At 38.1% G+C, this 11023-nt stretch overlaps 1 pseudogene; it reads left to right on the top strand.

Moving 5' to 3' along the window:
* Nucleotides 1-355: 355 nt before the first annotated feature.
* Nucleotides 356-11023, top strand: part of LOC110566103 (large ribosomal subunit protein uL30-like) — a 128660-nt pseudogene continuing 117992 nt past the window's right edge.

Here is an 11023-nt window from a genome sequence, read left to right as displayed (position 1 = left end):
GGCAATGATTGGGAGGCATCAACCTGTCAGCAGTCACTTTACCTCATGTTGCTTTTACCTTTACTTCTGTCCATTGGGACTGCTGTATTCACAAATGTATTTTTTTACTCATCTTTCCACTTGTTTGCTATCTCTTCCGGCCTACTGCTGTCGAAATGAGCAAGTTATTTAAACCCACTAAAGTGGTGCAATTCCCAGCTGGACACTATTCTGGACGCAAAGCCGGCGTCATGAAAAACATTGATGATGGCACCTCAGATCACCCTTACAGACATGCCTTGGTGACTGTTATCCACCGCTATTCCTGCAAAATGACAGCTGCATGGGCAAGAAAAAAATCGCCAAGAGATCACAGATGAAGTCCTTTGCGAAAGTTTATAACGACGATCACCTCATGTCCACAAGGTACTTTGCGGACATCCCCTTGACAGAACTGTCATCAACAAGGATGTCGGTTAGAGAGCCAGCTCTGAAATGCAAGGCCAGGCAGGAAGCCGAGGTCAAGTTGGAGGAAAGATAAAAGACCGGGAAGAATGCATGATTTTCCCAGAAGCTTTACTTTTAGGTATATTTTCTTTTATATCATTAAAAATGCAAAAGAAACAAAATATCTGGCCTCAGGGGTCTTTTCTGAGACTAATACTCCAACCAAGGACTATGCAGGATATCCTAGAACCCCTGCTCGGATGTAGCCCATGGCAGCTCAGTATCCACATAGGGGTCCTAGTAAGGGGAACAAGGACTGTCTCTGACATGAACTCATTTAATCACGTCCCCTGAGGGAGGAGCAGCCTTGCTAGGCCACAGAGGAAGACCATGCACATGAGAGTTGATAGGCGAGGGTCAGATGGAAGGGGATGAGGATTTCCCTACCAGTGGACTTGGAGAGGGGCATGGGAGGAGATGAAGGAGGAAGAGTGGGAATGGGAGGGAATTTGAGAGAGGGCTAATTCTGGGGAATTAGCTGGGATACAAAGTAAATAAACTGTACTTAATATAAAAAAATTAAAATTAAAAAATAGTTGAAAACAAACAAAAATCAACACAAAGCAAAACAAAAAATCTTCCTTCTCAATCTATTTCTCAGTATGTCCCCAAACTTTGTTCCTCCCATATTTTTTTTTTTCATTTTTAATGTGCATTTTAATGTGTGTGTGCATATGAAAGAGAGAAAAATAGAGACAGAGACAGAGAGAGGGGGAGAGAGGACAAATTAACAGAATTGCATTGGTCTCTCCTACCTTGTATGGGCTCTAGAAATCAAATTCCCATGTCCAGGCTTGCAGAGCAAGCACTTTTACTCTTTGATCCATCTTTCTAGCCCTTTTTAGATCCTTCTTTCTTACCTGCTACCTCTTCTTCTAACAAATGTAACCAAGTAATGCCATTACCTAAGTGTTTTAATTCCTTTGAGATCTGTTTCATATTTTTTGATAGATACTGGAAGGAAAAAAAACAAAACAAAACCAAACAATAAACACAAAACACTTGCCATGAAATTCATCTTTATTATTATTATTATGAATTGCTCAGTTGTCATTTACTAGCCAAGTTAACAAGTCAAAATTATTTCTTTAACAACATGACAAAACTTAAGTTTGAACATTCAAATAAAAATTAATTTCAATTTCCATTGTTGTACTTACTTAGGAGATTAAATAAATAAAAATGAGTTATCCTTGGATAGTACATTAATGACTTTCTATTCTTTTCTATTTTTTTAATTTTTATTATTAGTTACATTTTATTAACTCTGTATCCCAACTGTATTCTGCTAGTTCATTCCCTCCCAATCCCATCCTCCCTCTCTCATCTCCTCCCTGCCCCTTTCCAAGTCCACTGATTGGGGAGGACCTCCTCCCCTTTCATCTGACCCTGTGTTATCAGGTATCTTCAGGAATGGCTGCAAAGCCCTCCTCTGCGGCCTAGCAGGACTGCTCCTCCCTTGGGAGTTGGGGTGGTCAAAGAGCCAGTCATTGAGTTCCTGTTAGAAATAGTCCCTGTTCCCCTTACCATGGGAAACTAATTGGTTACTGAGCTACCACAGGCTATATCCGAGCAGAGGTTCTAGGTTATGTCCCTACATGGTCCTTGGTGGAGTGTCAGTCTCAGAAAAGACCTCTGTGCCCAGATATATTTGGTCCTGGTGGAGCTCTTATCCTTTCCATGTCATACTAACTCCCCTTCTTTCATATGATTCCCTGTACTCTGCTGAAGGTTTGGTTATGAGTCTTTGTATCTGTTTTGATACACTGCTAGGTAGAGTCCTATTCTTGGCAGAAGGATATTGACTCATTATTATTACTTTTTAAATAAAAGAAACTATGAAACTTGCCTAGGATAACTTTTCTGCCATTCTCAGTACAAATATTTTTAGTGTCGCTTATATGTCCCTATCCTAAAGTGTGAGGTCACTAAGATTTATTCATAATTCTAGTCTTGATTTAAAATCGAGACTATAAAATATGGATTAATAAATTAACTTATATTTGGCTTGAGGCTTTTAGAAATTTGTTAAGCATACTTTTTTTGGATGCTGTTTAGCACAGCTATTATGATATGATAATGTATACGCAAAATTTTCCCAAAGAATCTTAGTTATTATCATTATAAATGTGCATATAGTACACAAACGTATGCATATGCACATGTATAAGATATGTTTTTTATCTCTTTCATTCTCTGTCTATTCTAAAAGAGCAGACTCTGAGCCCAAGCTAATGTTTGCCTTGCAGCACTGGACATGGTTCAGGAAGCATGCCCTTCTGCCTTGCTCCCAGTCCTTTGCCCTTAGAGGCTAATGTAGAAATCTCACTTAGTGTCTAGAAGATCATGAGGTCATCATGAGAGTGATAGTAATTCAAAACTTGAGTGTTCTTTGAGGCTGCAAGCCAATGAGTGCTGCACAGATAGAAACAAGAAAATCCAGATCAAACCACTCATATGTGTGCCCTTATGACCCTTCTTACTCACCTCTACAAACATGTAGCTATTTTCTGTTAAAACATTCTAATCTTGCTATTAGAAAGGTCATTGGTAGATATTTTATTTGATGTGCTCAAAGTAATTTCTGTGGTGATATTTCAAACTGGATCTTCTTAAGTTCAGCCCTGGTATGGATTATATTTTAGGATAATAGCAGAAGAAGAATGAAACAAAGGTTCCTGGCACTGAAAGACTACATCCTAATTTGATGTGTTTGCAATGCTCTTCATCCAGAGTATTTTTAACCCAGCCTTCCCAAACATACTCTTTCACTGGTGACGGATATTAAGATGGCTCTGGAGAATTCTCTGGATATTTCTATTATGGTTCCAAGCTAATAGATTTGAAACTCTCTAACCACATGCATTTCTGCCATAAAAATATCTGTATTAGTAATAAAATATCAAATTTTATTTTTCATGGCTAGTAATATGCCTCTTGCTGGTAATGACAGACAATTGCCTCCCAGCCTAGCAATCTGAGTTTATTGTCTAAATCCCACATGCATGTTAGAAAGAGAGAACCAATAACACAATTTGTCCTATGACCTACCTGTGTGAATGATGGCATGCACGCACACACACACACACACACACACACAAATAAATAAATATAAAAATAATTAGTTACATTTTAAATATACTTACTTGAATAATAAAACCCATAAGATCAATTGTATCTTCACTTTTAGAATGTGACATATTATTCCCAAATAAGTAGATGGCATTTAAATTAATAATTGGAAAAAAGAAACCATTTGAAATTATTTCAGAAAATAAACTGCTAAAGAGTACACTAAGAAACTACTGTCTCTAGGGATTGTTAACTGTTTACATGGTGTTTTAAGCATTTGAGTAAATGGGTGATATAATTATATTTAATGTTGTATGTGAATTATGTTAATACTAGCATATTCTTAGTAATCTCGGGCTAAATGGTCATACTTGTTTTATAATAAGACTTATAAACAAGTAATTGCTAAATTTCATAAAATAACACACATAATAAAAGCTAAAAGCTTTCCTCCATGAATGTATAGTGCCATATCAGGTACTAATTTCATCCTTTGTGCATTACAGAGAAAATGGTTGAGTCACCTGGACACGTTCCCTGCTTCTTCAGCCATAGTTGTGATTCTAACATCTAATTACACAAAACATGTGCTTTTGTCTGCCTTTATTCACTCTGTAAGTCTAAAGGGCTAAGGAAATTACCTGATAGATGAAAAACACTCAAACACTTTTTTTTATTTAAAGCAACATTTTTATTGAATTAGCATTCTTTTTCATTTATTTTTTATTATTAGTTATATTTTATTAACTTTGTATCCCAGCTGTATCCTGCTCCCTCATTCTCTCACAGTCTCACCCTCCCTCCCTTATCTCGCCCCTGCCCCTTTCCAAGTCCACTGATAGGGGAGGACCTTCTCCCCTTATGTCTGACCCTGTTTACACCCATCAAAATGGCTAAAATAAAAAACTCAAATGACAACACATGCTAGAGAGGTTATGGACAAAGGGGAACCCTCTTCCATTGCTGGTGGGGATGTAAACTGGTACAACCACTTTGGAAATCAATCTGGCACTTTCTCAGACAATTAGGAATAGACCCAGCTAAACCATTTCTAGGCATATATCCAAAAGTTGCTCAAGTACACAACAAGGACATTTGCTCAACCATGTTTGTAGTAGCTTTATTTGTAATAACCAGAACCTGGAAACAACCCAGATGTCCATCAAGAGAGGAATGGATATAGAAATTGTGGTATTTTTACACAATGGACTACTACTCAGCAATTAAAAACATGGAAATCATAAAATTTGCAAGCAAATGGTGGGATCTAGAAAAGATCATTCTGATGAGGTATCCCAGAAGGAGAAAGACACACATAGTATATACTCTCTTATTTAGACCTATAAGATAGGAGAAACATAATGAAATCTATAAACCTAAAGAAGATAAACAAGAAAGAGGATCCATGGTAAGATTATCAATCCTCACTTAGAAAGACAAATGGGATGGGCATTGGATGTAGGAGAAAACAAGTAACAACACAGGAGCCTACCATAGAGGGCCTCTGAAAGACTCTCCCTAGCATTGTATCAAAGCAGATACTGAGACTCATAACCAAACCTTCGGCAGAGTGAAGGGAATCATATGAAAGCAGGGAGAGTAAATATGACCTGGAGAGGACAGGAGCTCCACAGGGACCAAATATATATCTGGACACAGGGGTCTAATATGAGACTTTCTCCAACCAAGGACCATGTATGGATATAACCTAGAAATCTCTGCTTGGATGTAGCCCATGGTAGCTCAGCATCCAAGTGTGTTTTCCTAGTAAGGGGACAGGGACTATTTCTGACATGAACTCAATGGCAGGCTCTTTGACCTCCCCACCCCCCAAGGGAATAGCAGCTCTGATAGGCCACGGAGGAGGACTTTTCAGCCAGTTTTCAAGCATATTTGTTGAATGAATAAATAGAATATTACTTCTTAGAAGCTTGGTCAAGAGAATAAAAGTTTGTACTATCAATTTCATAATGTAATATGCTTTTTACTGTTTACTAACTATGTTTGCCCCTTAAGAAATAGTGGTCACTTACTTGAGGTTCTACAAAGAGAACAAATAAAGCAACATTTACATAGAAAGATCTGTTTGGGATAAAAGATAAAGATGAGAAGAAGTATTTGGTGAATGAATTAAGTTGATTTCACTGAATTTTAGGTCTGTAAATTTTGTGAATATTTGTTTCCTTCTTTTCCCAATACAGATGAAAATCAAGAAATGCAAAGAAACAATTGAAGAATCTTCTTCCTATAGTCTGGAAGTGTTCTGAAGATAGGCTGGATCTCTCATCTGAAAAGTAAGCCTGTAGAATCCCCCCGTCTTCCCTACTTGTCCCTGGAGACATTTCATTCCCCTCTTAAACCACCCTTGCCACCTTCCTGCTTACCCGGATGGATGCACTCTTCACTTCACACCGAACTCTTCTCAAACTATCATTTAGTTTTTAATCTGGGAACTTGTTCCTCAAAGTCACACCTAAACATCAGAAGTGCCACCAACTTTAATCAGCCTTTAAAAAATATATTTTTTCCGATGATGTTAATATCTCCTTATTTAGCGTAGCTGCCTTAAAATGTCAGTAATTGGAATAAAATAAACAAGCTGTGTTCTGCAGCTTACTGGATATTTACATGAAGGTGACTTCCCCTGGTGTTGCTGACTGTCTTTACAGACCTTGCCTGGACACAGAATGGAGGTTCTCATCTCCTGACAATGAAACTGAAAATTCAGCACAATCATTGTTATCTCTCTCTGCTGGTAATCTGACCAGCTGTCACAAATCATTGCCTTTTTAGCCTGACAGGAAGTAAAATACCCCGAAGGAGCCCTGTTTTGTAGCTATCTGGCAAAACAATGATTAGAATAATGATAGTTTGTAGGAGGCAATGTATATGTAAACCACTTTCTGTTCTATAATGTTCTGTACATGTAAGCTGTTTTCATTACCCGTAATTGAAGTTGCCATGACTTATTGTTTTCTGTGCTGGGTGAGAAAAGTCTTTATTTAACTCAGGCTTCCTTTTGTATTGTGGGAAATACATGTCTCATGGACATTAAATGTGACAGCTTTCTGGAGAGCTGCTGCTTGTCTGTAATATCGTTGTGGATGATTTCTTAAGGTTACACAGCTAGTTTCAGAATGTGGCATTTTAGTTGGTAAATGAATTATTTGTGAAGGAAGGTCATTGTACAATGTATTATTGAAAACACTGATGATGATACAGTTTGCTGACTTTTTCAGAAAAACAGTGAATCCTGCATATTTTAATATTAATTGAACTTGGAGTGTGCAGTGGAAAGAGTTCAGAAATGGAAAGACGAGTTGGAGGCTAATGAGGAAATGCCAGAAGGCAGACTCATTAGTATCCACTAGAACTTTAACCCAAGCATCCATGTGGCTGCTCTCTGTGTCAGTACTAATTCACATGAGCATGGCAAGAGACCCAATCCTGTCCCCACTCATCCTCAGTTCATTTGGGATCTGTGGGAGTGTGCATGAGTGCAAGTGTCCTATATATCCCTGGAAGCAGTCACCCGGTCTTGCCATGCACACTGACGTTTCAAAAGCAAACATCAGCATGGAATCTGTTGTAGTTGAAATTTACCCACTCATTTCTTCAGTCTCCCGTTATCTTTTTTGTTTGTTTGTTTGTTTCTTTCTTTATTTATTTATTTCTTTCTTTCAAGTCTCTATTCCATATGCTGCTACTAATAAAAGGCAAATACTCCAACAGCAAGTGAGAAGAACCCTGACTTGTGATCTTCCTTAGTTGACCTAGACTTGAATAACTTAGCTCGGGGTAGTTCTACTACACAGTCAACAGTGGAATAAACATGAGCTTATATATTATATTATAGAGATAAAGTTATATATAATATAGTGGACATAACTGCTGGCATATGCATGAAATTGTCTACTTCTGTCTAATTTTTGTGCAGATGTTGTAAAGTAATGCACACAATTGTTCTTTCTGAAACAGTTTTTATAAAACCGTTTAATCTTACCTTAAAGTCATTCTGAAACCTGGCTTGGTAGGGATTTTTTGTGAGAGAACAGTTTAAGTAAATCTAGAAGCCAAGACTTTTGTCTACTATGAGAACATTTTCCTTCAAATATATACTGGAAATTTACATTGCATAGTTCGGCAACCTGATGATACAGGTCTATAAGATCTTTTATTTCTAAGAATATATCATGTGCATTGAAGGTAGACTATTCAAGCAGTAAAACTTATAAACAGATAATCCAAATATTTCTATGTTATGCTACACAAACATGTATATGCTATGCTTTGCAGCTAGTAAAAATACACATTTCCAACAGTTAAGAACACCACAAAGCTTGTCTTCCATCATGCTGTTCCCTCTTCAGTATGGCTGCTAAAGGTCTAGGCATCATGAGTCAGGTACAAATATAGACAAAATTTCCAAGACAATATAACCATGATTCATTGACCAGACTCAAATAAATACAAGGACATAAGAGAAATGGTAAAATTCAGTTTCAAGTTTTTCATGGCCAAAGAGTGTGAGTAAGCAAGCTCATGTCTTCACAGACTCAAAATGCTCTCTTTTGTTACTTGAGAGGCACCAATTTTTTCAGTAAAGAGTCATTTGTCATTTAGTAGAAATATCTAGAAAAAGATACAGAAGAATTGTTCACAAATAATGAATTCATTTATGGAAATGAAACTTTTGTGGGACAAAATAAGTGATTTGAGATTTGACAGGTGTTTATCACAGTGGGACTTACAAAGAAACTAGTGCTACCTGTCTCTCATGACCTCCAGAGATGAGGCCCACCGTGCAAACTTTCTCAGACTCTACTTCACTACCATTAGGAAAACTGAAGTACATTCAATCCAATGAGAGCTTTATAGTAATAAGAACCAAAGCACAGAGCTCATTAATGTGCTTACAAGACCCAAGAAAGAGTTAGCAATGTCTCTTATTCTCCCACTGTGAAATCCATCAGCTGTTTCTGTTCAAGAGCTCAATTGCCAAAATCTTTTCTATCTATTTCTGAATGTGAGCTCCTCAGTAGAGATGAAAGAATAACAGTTGGAAACAGTCCCCTAAAATATTTATCCGTTCTATTATTATTGTCAGAGGCTTTAAACATTTCTTTTCTTCTCTGATTCTTTTGAGGACAGTGTACTTTTGTGGGGTGCTATGTCTGTAAAGAACCACATAATTTATAACCAAAGGTTTCTAAAGCAAGAATAAACTTCAAAAAAAAAATTTTTTTTTAAATCATTTCCCAAGGCTTCTCATCTTTAGGCAGGCAAGGTGATACACGGTAAGGAATATGCTAAACCCAGAATGACTTTTTTCCTTTTTTCCTGTAAGACAAAGTCAAAGAAGGTTTGAGAGGAAGTGCTCTTACTTAGTCTAGAAAGAAAAGCAGCTTGAGATAATGGCTGCTTTTGCAGGAATTAGTCTGCAGTGAGAGAGATAGCTGCTGGGTTTCCAGGCAAAGCTTAGAGAGGAAAGAATTTAGAATTCATTTTTCTAAAAGGATGCAGGCAAGTGGGATAACAGATAAGCATTGTACTGTGTGTTTCCCAAGTCATGAATGAAACAGTGGTTAACCAATAGCCTGACAGAGTAAATAATTATTCCTCAGAAAGAGAAATCAACAGATGACCCTCATTCTAAGTACTAAGAATCAGCTATTGTAAACTAGGATGTAACTTGGATAACAAACAGGACAAAGTTAGAGACCTAGTTACTCAGACTCTTCACTTACTTATAAGCTCATAGACTTATGGAATTGACAGAGAAGCACACCTCCAGTTTTGCACCAAAGAACAAGTCATAAAAAATGGAATTCTGTGTTGCTATTTGATTCTTTTTTTTTAAGTTTCTTTTTTTTAATTTTTTTAATTTTTTTTATCAGTTACATTTTATTAACTCTGTATCCCAGCCGTGTCCCGATCCCTCATTCCCTCCCAGTCCCTCCCTCCTTCCCTCCCTCATCTCCACCGTGCCCCTTTCCAAGTCCACTGATGGGGGGACCTCCTCCCCATTCATCTGATCCTGTTTTATCAAGTATCTTCAGGACTGGCTGCAAAGCCCTCCTCTGTGGCCTAACAGGACTGTTCCTCCCTTGGGGGTGGGGAGACCAAAGAGCCAGTCATTGAGTTCCTGTTAGAAATAGTCCGTGTTCCCCTCACTTTGGGAAACCAATTGGTTACTGAGCTACCACAGGCTACATCTGAGTGGAGGTTCTAGGTTATATCCATACATGGTCCTTGGTTGAATGTCAGTCTCAGAAAAGACCCTGTGCCCAGATATATTTGGTCCTTGTGTATTTGATTCTTTTGAGAAGAAATCATGCTACTTATCTTTCATCATTACTCTCACCCTCATTATTATTATTATTTACAATTTATTCACTTTGTATCCTAATTGTAGTCCCCTCCCTCATCTCTTCCCACCTTCACTTCCTCTTTATCCCCCATCTCTCACTCCTAGTCCACTGATAGTCTACTGTCTGACCCGAGATTATCAGACCCCATTAGGACTTCCTGGATCCTGATTCTCTGTGAGCTGGATAGGTCACCCTACCAGGGAGAAGTGATCAAGGAGCAATCATCTGAGCTCGTGTCAGAGATTCTCTCTTCTCTCCATAGGGAACCCTTATGGAGATTGAGCTGTATACAGTCTACATCTGAGCAGGGGATCTAGGTCCTCTATGCATGGTCTTTGGTGGAGGCATCAGTCTCTGCAGTTCCCCGTGGACCCGGGTATTTATGATTTTTTTGGTCATCTTGGAGGGCTACTGCCCCTCTTGGTCCTTCTATATTGCCCCTCTTCCATAAGACTCCCAGTGCTCTAAAGTTTGGTTGTGAGTCTCTGCATCTGCTTCAGTACTCTGCTGGGTGGAATCTTTTGCAGGACATCTGTGGTAGGCTCTCATCCTGTTTCCTCTCTTCTACTGCTTCAGGAGTCCATCCTATTTTCCCTTCTGAATGAGAATTAAGAATCTTTTCGAGGGTCCTCCTTGTTGTTTAGTTCCTTTAGGTCCGTAGATTTTAGTATATTTATCCTGTATTATATGGCTAATATCCACTCATAAGTGAGCATATACCATGCTTGTCTTACTGGTTCTGGGTTACTTCACTCAGGATGATCTTTTCTAGTTCCCACCATTTGCCCGGAAATTTCATGATTTCCTTGTTTTTAATGGCTGAATAATATTCTATTGGGTAAATGTGCCCCAATTTCTGTATCTATTCCTTCATTGAGGGACATCTGGATTGTTTACAGATTCTGGCTACATGCATAACTTGAGCAAATGTCCTCGTTGTATGGTCGAACATCTTTCAGATTCTTATGCAAGTCCATTTATTAATTAAAATCTATTATGTCTCGTGGTACAAGCCTATGCGTATACTTATCCAGTGGCTTGAGGCTGTAGATTCACCTGTTCGTGGCCTGTTTGTGCTACAGAATGAGATATAT

This window comes from Meriones unguiculatus, chromosome 3 (genome assembly GCF_030254825.1).
Source record: "Meriones unguiculatus strain TT.TT164.6M chromosome 3, Bangor_MerUng_6.1, whole genome shotgun sequence".
NCBI classification, from domain to species: Eukaryota; Metazoa; Chordata; class Mammalia; order Rodentia; family Muridae; genus Meriones; species Meriones unguiculatus.
This window is presented reverse-complemented; position numbering and strand designations above follow the sequence as displayed.